Source organism: Alligator sinensis, unplaced genomic scaffold (assembly GCF_000455745.1).
Source record: "Alligator sinensis unplaced genomic scaffold, ASM45574v1 scaffold741_1, whole genome shotgun sequence".
Taxonomy (NCBI): domain Eukaryota; kingdom Metazoa; phylum Chordata; order Crocodylia; family Alligatoridae; genus Alligator; species Alligator sinensis.
Window position 1 is genome coordinate 1,585,152 of NW_005842212.1, and position 10,324 is coordinate 1,595,475.

General features: G+C 46.8%; 1 protein-coding gene across 1 annotated transcript in view; it reads left to right on the forward strand.

Annotated features, from left to right (window-relative positions):
• NME5 (NME/NM23 family member 5) overlaps window positions 1-3,695 on the forward strand; it is a 49,003-nt gene extending 45,308 nt beyond the window's left edge. The window contains exons 8-9 of the transcript XR_001358276.2: window positions 2,758-2,835; window positions 3,539-3,695. The gene's annotated coding sequence lies outside the window, so the exon portion shown is untranslated. The remainder of the gene's footprint in view (window positions 1-2,757; window positions 2,836-3,538) is intronic.
• Window positions 3,696-10,324: the final 6,629 nt, after the last annotated feature.

Here is a 10,324-nt window from a genome sequence, read left to right on the forward strand (position 1 = left end):
CCTGCCTTTCCCCCCCTGCTATTTTGCTTCTGGCCAGGATATCTCCCCAAGAGTTCAACAGCTATTTCGGAAAGAGCTGCTGTGAAAAGACTTCACAGGGCTTCGTAGTTTGCAGGGATTCATTTAGAGTGAAGGGATGATTCATCTTACAATGGATGATTTTGTGTTCCCATAAGGGTGGCAGAGGGCTTCAATAAGGGCATTTCCCGTCTCCCAGCGTGCTTGCTGCCATCTGAGAGCTCGGCACAGGAGTGCCTGTGGTTTGCTCTGTCGTAACCGCCATCTGAGATACACTTTTTTTAATACTGAGGAGGACAGGGAGTACCTTGGGGTAAGATCTGGCACTACTAAGGCTGGCTGGCTCCAGAGGTGTGAAGATCACAGGTGCGAGACCAGCATGACCCCAAGTGTCTTTTGTTTGTCAGGCTGGAGTAACCTCACTGACGTCAAGGGTAAAACTGGGGAAGAATGAGGTCCAAGCCTAGCTTCCTAAATGTGCTTATGGTTAATAGGGCGAAGGGCTTTAAAAATAACTGTGCCATGGATGGAGTAAGGTATAAAAGTGACAGCAGGGCTGTGTATGTTCACAAGAGCGTGTTGTGGCCCTCAGATTAAATGTATCCAAGTTTTGCAGTGGGTCAGACTGAGCTGCCAGTTTCCTTTTTCTTTTCTTGTAAAGCCTGGGGAAATGCTGAGTCGATGACACAAATCCCATAGCTCCGGGTTGGTATGGCTTGCACCTGCCCCTCTCTCTCTCATAGATGCGTGTGTGTGTAGGTCAGCTCTTGCCTTTCTTCAAGAGCTAAGAGCGGGGCATTCCTACCTCCTGGCTTCTAGTTTTTCTAGTAAGCATTAGACCTTATCTCTCTAGATCATGTGAAAGGGAAATTTGGAGCCAGTCGAGCAAAGTTGCCAACAGCCACTTGTAATCAGAGGATTAAAATTGTAGGTTGGGGAGAAGGTGATGAATGCAAAATCCTTCTTAATGAGCACAGATCTTTCCCAAAGCTAGTGTATTCCTGCAGGGATGACAAAGCTTGGCCTGAGTCACCATTGTAACCATTAACATCCTGCAAAGGCATCTCCTGGGTAAGACCTGCCAGAGGACCTGTGTTAAGAACAGAGTGTTTCTAATGTGTTTAGAGAAGCTCAATTATTTTAAGCTGGGGTAGAATAGCTTGGCTTATGCTCTGCATTGTAGATGCCCATGATCAGCATTGCTTTCAGTGCAGTTGTCTGTGCAGGCGTGTCAGTGTGCATTATCTGAGAGAGCTTCTGCAACCACAAGCTTTCTGGTGTCTCAGTCACTTCAATTCATGCTTGTTCCTCCTAACCACATGACAGAAAAATAGATATTGGGGTATTGAGCTCTTCTGTGGGAGGTCATTGCTGCTTGTAGGGTCATGTATTTCCTGGTCCTGGATGTTAATAACCCTATCCTCCCCATTTCCCTGTCCTCCTCCTGTTAAAACCTTAAGATTCTTAAGCGGCGCCTCTCACCTCATTTGATCTTAGCATAAAGCTGAGAAGCTGATGCTGACAAACAAAGCAAGGTGTTGTCCTTGCAGTGTACCACTTCCTATGAATTATTCAGTATTTATAGCAGCCTGGTATGTGCTCACAGGCAACCTCAGGACTGACCCGAGACTAGAAAGACATAAATAGGCAGAAGTGGAATAGTCGCATTTTTGTAGACCTCTCTGCCTATCCCTTTTCCTTTGCAAAAGGCAACAGAGCCCAATCCATTTGCTCAGTAGCTGATCAAAGAGAGGCTTTTTGTGATGCTTAGGGTAAATAATGCTTGGCACTGACAAGAGTTCTTCAGCCAGCAACTGCCAAGCAGATAGAGCTCTCTCCATTTCAGAGAGGAGCGGGGGAAGTGCCTGAGGTCGCACGGTGCGTCAGTGGCGGAGCTGGACCAGACACAGGTATTCTGAACCCGTGTCGTGCTCCAGTCATTGAGTCTAACCATTGCCCCATGCACTGGTGACATGAACTAACCCAGGGCTTCCTACACTGTGGTCTGCGAAAGCATCTCGCCCTTTCCCACTTTCTGTGAAAACACAGAGGTTGAAGGTGCACCGTGGACTGCTAGGCATTTCAAAGGCTCACAGTGATGTATTAAGTCTGGGAAGCACTATACTAAGCCTTCCGTAACCATGTCCAGTTGGACATCACAAGTTTTTGCAGGATCTTTCTTGCTGATTTGGATCTCCCCACTTGGGCGTCACTCAGAAACGTGCTTTGAGTTTTGGCTTCGGACATAACCAAAATCCCATAGCAAAACCTATTACTTCCACTGTGTTTCATAGGATCATGGAAATAGAGCTCAGAGGACCCTGGGCAGGTCACCTCTTCCAGCCACCTGCTCAGAGACATGTCCAAACCTGTTTTCAGTTGAAAAAGCTGGGATGAACCTTGTGCCATGGCTTGTGCTAGTGAACAGCAGGGAAAAAAATCAAATGAGATGCAGCAAAACGTTTAGTATCTCATGTTGTTTGGATGTTTATGGGCTGATAATGGGCATAAGATTGCAGTTCTATTTCAGGCAGTGGGCCTCTTAGAAAAGGCCCCTTTGATGAAACCACGCCTGTTTCAAATGGGTTTCAGATGTCATCAGAAACAACAGATCCAGAGAACGCTTCTGGTTGATATGAGGTCTGAGTTTCAGGGCAGTTCTGTCAACTTTTATTGATCAAATATTAATTGTTTCCAATTTTTGCTTTCTTGATCCACTCAATCGGAGCTTTTCTCTAGGTGATGCAATAGGAACTAAATACATTACTCCCGTGAAGCCCTATTCACTTCCATGTGTGAAATCACCCTTGCAGGAAGGTAGGTCTGGGCCCTTTCTGATTTTATTGCAGTGTTATGTCTGTTCTGCCCCTAATATAAAGGCTGAATTCAAAGTCCTCTGCAAACCCCGTGCAAATATGAAAGGATTCAGCATGCAACATTCCCACGTTTTTTTTCCCTTGTTGGTATGTTCCTACCAAGTAAACACTGGTCTTTAGGGCCGGATTTGGGTTCAGAGATGCCAGGTCACAGCTGGAATAGCAAACAAATCTCTTGTACCACATCTGCATGTTGAGCGTTTGGGTTTTCACATGTCTGACAGCAGAATTTAACTGACTAAGTTTATGTAAAGACAAGGGAAAATTACTATCCTCTAGAGTGTAACAGGGGGATTAGCTTATCAAGAGTGTGACTTTCTTCTTTAAATATGCATTTTATGTACTCGTAGCATAAAAAGTTGGGTGAAGGGAGCAGGATAGGGAGATGCAGGGAAGGCGGACAAGGCCTTTGTAGAGAGAGATGGGCCCACAAGCAAGACTTAATGTCCAAAGCCCAACTGGAACTTTGCAGCTGGCTCCTCCTGGAGGAGGTGGAAGACACCACATCGTATTTTTTGCTCTAGCATGCATGAAATCCAGGTCCAGCTACAACCACAGTAGCTGCTGTCCTAACTGAAGGGATGTTGCCTCTATTAGCTGATTTGTCTCTAAAATACCAGTTCAGTCATTTTTGTTCTTTTTAGGATTTTCCTCTCTCTGGTTTCTGAAAGCCTGAATGATGCTGATTCTGAATGAAGCTGACCATGAGTTTTAAGGGCTATGGGGACAGGAGTTGTGTGATGGGTGAACTGGAAGAAAACAGACCTCTGAGAGAATGAATCCAGGACCAGACAGAAAGCCCTTGAGGTCCTACCCAAGCCGAGCCTCTTTGCCTTAGCTACTGAATTACAGTCTCTGCCCTGAAGACCTGATGATCTGAGCAGGCAAGAAAACAAAGTTTTGGAGAGAGAATGGAGGCACAGAGAGAGGGAGTGACAAAGCTAGTTTGTGGTGGTCCAGGGAGTAGAGCCTTAGCCCAGCCCAGCCCCATGCCTTAAATCAATAGACCTCACTGCCTGCCTGAGCCGCAAGGGTGGCGGGTGGCAGACAATACCAGCCCCGCAACCACCAGCTCAGCCTGGCTGGACACGTCCCTGCTAGGACATGTCTGTCCCTCAGCCCTTGGGCAGCAACACAAGCACCAGTGGGCAGAGGGCATGTGCATTTCCAGGGCTGTTTCAGAACAACCCAGGGACCCAGGAGGTGTTGGGGGGGAAAAAAAACATTTTAATTATCCTCAGCAAGTGACACATTCAGACCCTTCGTGTCAAATCCTGCCTTCTTAGCTCCATTACAATAAAACCCCACCTGGGTAATTAGCCAAATCATCCCCCTCCTTCCTTGCAGATGCATAATAAGGCTGCATTTTATTGTGGTCACCTGCATTGCTCTCTGCAGGATGCCAGCACATGTCCCTGTGTAATGCCATATACTTGGTTTGTACACAGACCACCCCCCCCAGCAAAGGTGGTGGGATAGGTTTTTATTTTTTTTCTCTTTACCTTTAGCTTTTCTTTAAAGTACTCACTCACCGAGAAGTGCAGCTATTGGGAAACCCTCGGGGATGTGCCATTCCCAACAGCAGCATTTTTCTAGGCTTCCTAACACACAGAGCCACATTTCTCATGCCATGTAATTCTGGCCTTGTCTGCTGTACTTCTCACAACCTGACATGCTTCCCTAATGGGGGAGTAACCTGCTGAGCTCGTGCAGCCTGATCCTGCAGTCCTTGGGGTCGGTGCCAGTCTTGCGTGGCTTAGGAGCGGGGTTGAAGCAACCTAGTGAATTGTGAAATTTGTGTCAAATCTGAAACCGGCACCCTTAGGCCCATGTTGTATTCTGCTCCTTCCTTCCATCTCCATTTCAAAGTCTGTTTTAGGCGAGAATTTTAGAGGTGCTGAAATTGGTGGGAGCTAAAAGTAACCAAGACTCCTGAAAACTGGGTCACAGTACATAGGAGGGTTTTACCATTTAGGCCACAGTTCTTTTGACTCCAATTATTCGGCCAGATTTTGTCTTTCCATAGACAACACCATGTCCACGTTTCCCCGTGAGGACAGCAGGCCCCTTGGGAATGGGAAGGGGGCGTAGTTGCCAAAGTCCGAGGAAACCTGTCCTCTGAACCATGGTCCTTTGTGGGGAATGAGTTTGGAGAGCCACCCCTTCCCTCTGAGGTCTTGGGGTCGTCCTCTGCCTTGTGGTTGAGAGGGTGGAAGCTGTGGGTAGGGAGTGAATGATGCAAGGAGCAGGGGGAATGTTTCTAGTGGAAATCCCCAGGATGATTTGGGACTTCCCTGCAGGAGGATGGGAGTGTAGCAACCGCTCCCTAGCTCACCCCTCCGCAAGCTAGCCCTGTCTCTCTGACATTGCGCCATGTGTATGGGCCATTATCATAGAATCATAAAAAATGAGGGTTGAAAGGAACTTCAGGAAGTCACATCTAGTACAACCCCTGCTCAAAGGGGGTCTCCTCAGGGTGGAAGAGCGTAAACCTCTCTCCTGTGCTCCCAAGGAGAGAGTCACATGATTTGTGTGTTGGAAACCAGCCTTTAGCCCGGTGTTCTCGGGATGCTCCTTGCATTAACTCTTAAGCTCTTGTTTCAGGCCTCCTGCAGGTCCCTAGCAGCTGCAGAGGGGTCCTGCATTGCCACTCTAGTAGCTCTTCCCTGGTCCTTACTATTTCTACTCCCTCCAAATACACTCTACAAACACCTAAAGCAGGCAGGCAGCAACTTGCTGCCAGAGGCAGGACTAGATCCTGGCCTCCCAGCCTGCCAGATCATTGTAGCTTGCTGTGAGTGGGAGGGAAAGGAGTGGGTTCACAATGAATCCATACGTCGTCCCTCAGACTTTTTTTTAAAGGCACCATCTGTTTAAGTTTCAGATAGGGTCAAACACCGAGATTGGCCCTGACGTGGCCTGGGCTGCCCGGTTGGCTCTGGCTCTCCCTGGGGCTGGCATACACTCCTCCAGCACATGGTATGGAAATGTTATCTGGACGATAGCAGGCGGTGATAAGATACAGCTAGTGTGAGCATTCAGTTGCAAACATGGATGTTGCCAGACATTGGGAGAGTCATTTACCCCCTGGCCAGAGCTAGTGGGGCCTGGCCTGGACACTGCTGGTGGGAGAGCCAAGGATCATTTCCTTACAGGAGGCAACAGGCAGTTTCTCTCCACCAGGCAGGATGTTTTTTGGCACTGAAGTTTTCCATCATTTCTTCACTTTTAATGGCATCCCTACCCTTCTCGCTTCCTGCAGCACAGGGGCATTGGCGTCCTGTCTGCATTGCAAGGGGGTGATTACACTCTCCCAGCTGCAATCTCCTGGGTGGTTTCATTGGAATGAGCAATTCCCCGCCTCTGTCTAGGACTCTTGCAAATCATCTTCTTGTTTCCTCACCCCAGAGCAGGGGTGGGCAATTTTTTTGGGTAGAGGGCCGCTTAATGAGTTTTGGCAAGCCATCGAGGGCCACATGACAGGCAGCCCAGGGCAGATAAATATTAATTTTCTAAATTTTTAGGGGCCCCGTGGGCCGGATAGAATGGCCTGGTGGGCTGCATCCGTCCCGCGGACCACATTTTGCCCGCCCCTGCCCCAAAGGCATATGAGTTTAAGGGCAGTACACCTGAATGTCTGCATTGCTAGGAGGCCAGCACATTTAATGGGCAGAACAGCTGAGGCAGGTCTAGAGACAGGGCACTGAGGCACACAGCTCCCTGAACAAGTCAGAAGGAGCTGGCACTTAAATTGCCTTTTATGCCTCTGAAAGTTTCCCTAGTGGGCTCTGTTTCCAGCAAGCCACTGAAGGGGTCACAGGGGTCCCAACTTTCAATGGATTTGGGTGAGTAGCTCTCTTACATTGCTTGGAAAAGCCTGGCCTGTGCCTCTTCATGCCTCAGTTTCCTCATCTGTAAAATGGGTGTATAGTACCCATCTACTTTTGAGCCATTGTAGGCACCTCTGCAACTTTGCTGCTGCTTCTGAACACTCAAGTAGAACGCAAGGTTTGGGGGATACAAATGACTTGGGGACATGACCCCCAGTGATTCACAATGGGACTTAAATACCTAATTCACTCTGGAGCTTATAGAAAGTTTTTCCCTTTATCTGTTTCTCCTGCAAAGGTGCAACCATCCCAGTGTAAGCCAGTGGCCATCTGCCTAGCACTGCGTGAATCTCGAACATCTCCTGGTACTGCAGGACACTGTCTCCAGCTACATAACAGCCTTTGCAAATATGTGCTCTAGTCCAGCCCTTACCTCCCTCGGTTAGGTGTGGCCTTCAAAGCCTTGAGAGCTGTTTGCATAGCAACATGATAAAACAGGGACTGGTTCTTTGTTCTCACCTCCCTCCTCTTTAAGGAAAATGTCATGCAAAAACAGTGTTAGAGCAGTAGAGAGGTTGTTCGCAGGAATCTGCACAGGTCTGTGTACATGGGCCAAGTAAGTCCTGCACCTGGCATTTATCATGTCAATGAGCCAGGCTCTTTCTTGAAGGAGATTGAAGCCTGAACACAGCACAAAATTATTTTTCAATACATTAATTGTCACCTATCTCCTTAATTATTCCCTTTCAAGCCTGAGTTTAATTAACTCTAGCAAACCTTTGTGGGGCCCTCCCTCATCTTTACATGTTGTGATTCTCTTAGAGACTTTTGGCTGTGTTATCAGCTCTGCTGCTGATCTGTTCTGTGTTTTTGGGAAAATCTCTTTGCCTCTGAATGCTTCAGATTCCTCCTTTGTAAAGTGAGGGTGAGGGTCTTTTCTAAACCTCTTTGAGCTCTGCAGGTGAGAAGTGCTTTGTAAGAGCTGATGTGATATCTTTTTATTAGACCAACTCAATAGTAGCAAGAAATTGTCTTTATTTGCCAGCTTTCAGGCTCACTCTCCCTCCTCAGGCAAAGGAGACTGCATAGATTGTAACATTTCTCCCCGCTAGAAATGAAACTTCACATTGCAGTGGGGAACCTATTTATTCTCCTGTGCAATATGGAATTTCATTTCTACCTGGGAGAGATGTTACAATCGATGTGTTCTCCTTTGCCTGAGGAAGGGCGAGTGAGCCTGAAAGTTTGCAAATACAGAATTTTTTTGCAACTATTTAATTGGTTCAATAAAAAAATATCACCTCTGCCAAGTGTTCTGCATGTGTTCTGCCTGTAGACCAACACGGCTGAAACCTGTATCCTTGTAAGAGCTGATTACATCATCCCTGTGCTGCAGTTTTGGGGCTTGGCAGGGTGCTTTCTGTTACAGAAGAGATCATCAGTGACACGAAGAGTGGATTTGCTTTCTGTTGGAGAAGAGATCATCAGTGACACGAAGAGTGGATATTTTCTTCGTGCTGTTTCTTTTTTGCTACACTATATGCACCAGTCTTTGAACAGAAGTGGTCACAAATGCACGCTGGCAATCCCTATCCAGACTCCAAACCCAGCACCCAGTGTCTATTTCCAATTTAACCTAGTTAGAGAGATGAAGGTAGATAGCAGACTCTCTTGCTATTTGCAATTGCTCCCTGCAAAAAAACCCAACCCATATAAAAGAAGTAACAACAATAAATAAATTATTTCACCCTGCTCATATGGCAAGCAAAAGAATATGAGTAACGTTGGCATTTGGTGGCACCTACCATAGTTCTCCTTGCCTCCTAGTCAGCCCTCCTTGGCTCTACGTACCCCTCTGTTCTTTTGCAGATGTTTCCTGAGGCTGTTTTCTTTTCTAAACAGGACAGTGATACCATATCAAGTTGTCAATGATGATGACAACCATTAAGTCTTAATTATTTTATAGTGCAAGCTAATACAATAGACAGGGAACCAAAGATCTGAGTGGAAGGTGATATGACTGCTGATGACACATTCTCTGCATTAGTTTCTTCAGCTTTAAAAGTAGTCCAAGTGAGAAAGCAGTAGTTAATAGACACGTGTGAGCTCATGGCTGATCAATGAGGAAATGAATCAGGGGCACCTGCATGCTTGTTTTCATCCAAGGGAACCTTTGAAAATAAATTTCCTGGATTAAATTTCCGCTGCACTGCAAATAAGTTTCTTGATACCAAATTGCAGTGGTTTGTGGTGGAGATTGTTAGTGCGAGTCCGTGATAGCTGCTTGTAAAGAACTGCCAAAGAGAACAAATGCAACTTCTCAAATGAGCATTACTTTCAGGATGGGTGGACGTAATGGAATGACCCTAGAGTGATTCCCTGAAAAATAGCTTCCCATTCAGACTGGGAAAAGAGCTGTAAATTGTAATGATGGTTCCTGGAGCAATTGGCAGCGTCCAGCCCCCGAAGATGAATTGTGATGACTTCAGGTATTCAACCGACAGCAGGAAAGAGCAGCAGAGCTTGTTTCACCGCTTGTACTCTTTCAGTAGCAATGTGCCCTCTCTTGGAAGACTTCAGCACTGCAGGTAAAATTTGTGGCAGGGAAGGTGTGCAGTAAGAGGAGAAATAATAGTAAAAGCTGATCCAGTCTGTCAAAAGAGCCTTTGTGTTGGCAGGTAATTGTAACTGGCTGCTGGATTTACATTGATACTGGAGGCTAAACACTCTTCTTTCCTGCAGGTCCCTGCTTGGCCAAAGACTTTTCTTCGCAAATATGTAGTTGGTCTAATAAAAGATATCACCTCTTCCATGAGTTTGATTCCTTATGGTATGAAATTCACCCAGTCGAGCATCAGAGGAAGTTCTAGCCACATTAGTCTTCCATACAGGTATGAAATAAGTTCATGAAAGCTAGGGTGGGTATCGAGCTAATAATCATGTTGAGCTTGGGGTGAGGCTAGCTCAGGCTCCAGTTACCTGTTGTGAACATTAGGACAGCTGCATGGTGGCAGGCAAAGGCCTGGTGTCCTGGTATTTGGGACAGTGAAATCAAACCAGAGGCCTAGTTGTAGACACCGTGATTGGGATATGAAGGAGGAACTGCCAGCAAAAGGGTGTGGAAAGTACTTTGGAACAAAGGAATGGAAGAAGGGCACTTTGTGCCCAAAAGCTTGTCCAACATCTTTCCCAGCTATACAACGCCACCCTTCCTGGCCTTGCCTTTGCAACGAGAGGTAGCAGTTTCTAGCTGAGTGCATTAAAAACGAAGAACCAGAGTTAGGGCAAAAAGAAAAATACTCTCCTTCTTCAGGCTTAAAATCAAGGGATGAGTGGCCCACGCCTGTGAGAAGTCATGGCTAATGAGCGGCTCTGCAGGCGGGTGATGTTTGGGCATGCATGTTTACAGTGTGGTCACAACAAAGCCCAGCTCACTTATGCTGTTTGTGCAGTTTCTCCCGGCAAATTATATGCTTTCCTGTTTAGAGCCATTTGCAGAATGAGTATGTTCCTTCAGTACATTGTCACTACGTGGGTGGCATTCAGTCAGCTAGAAGTCTGCCAGTGCTAGGCCCCACTTTCTGGAGACTGGCTGAAAAT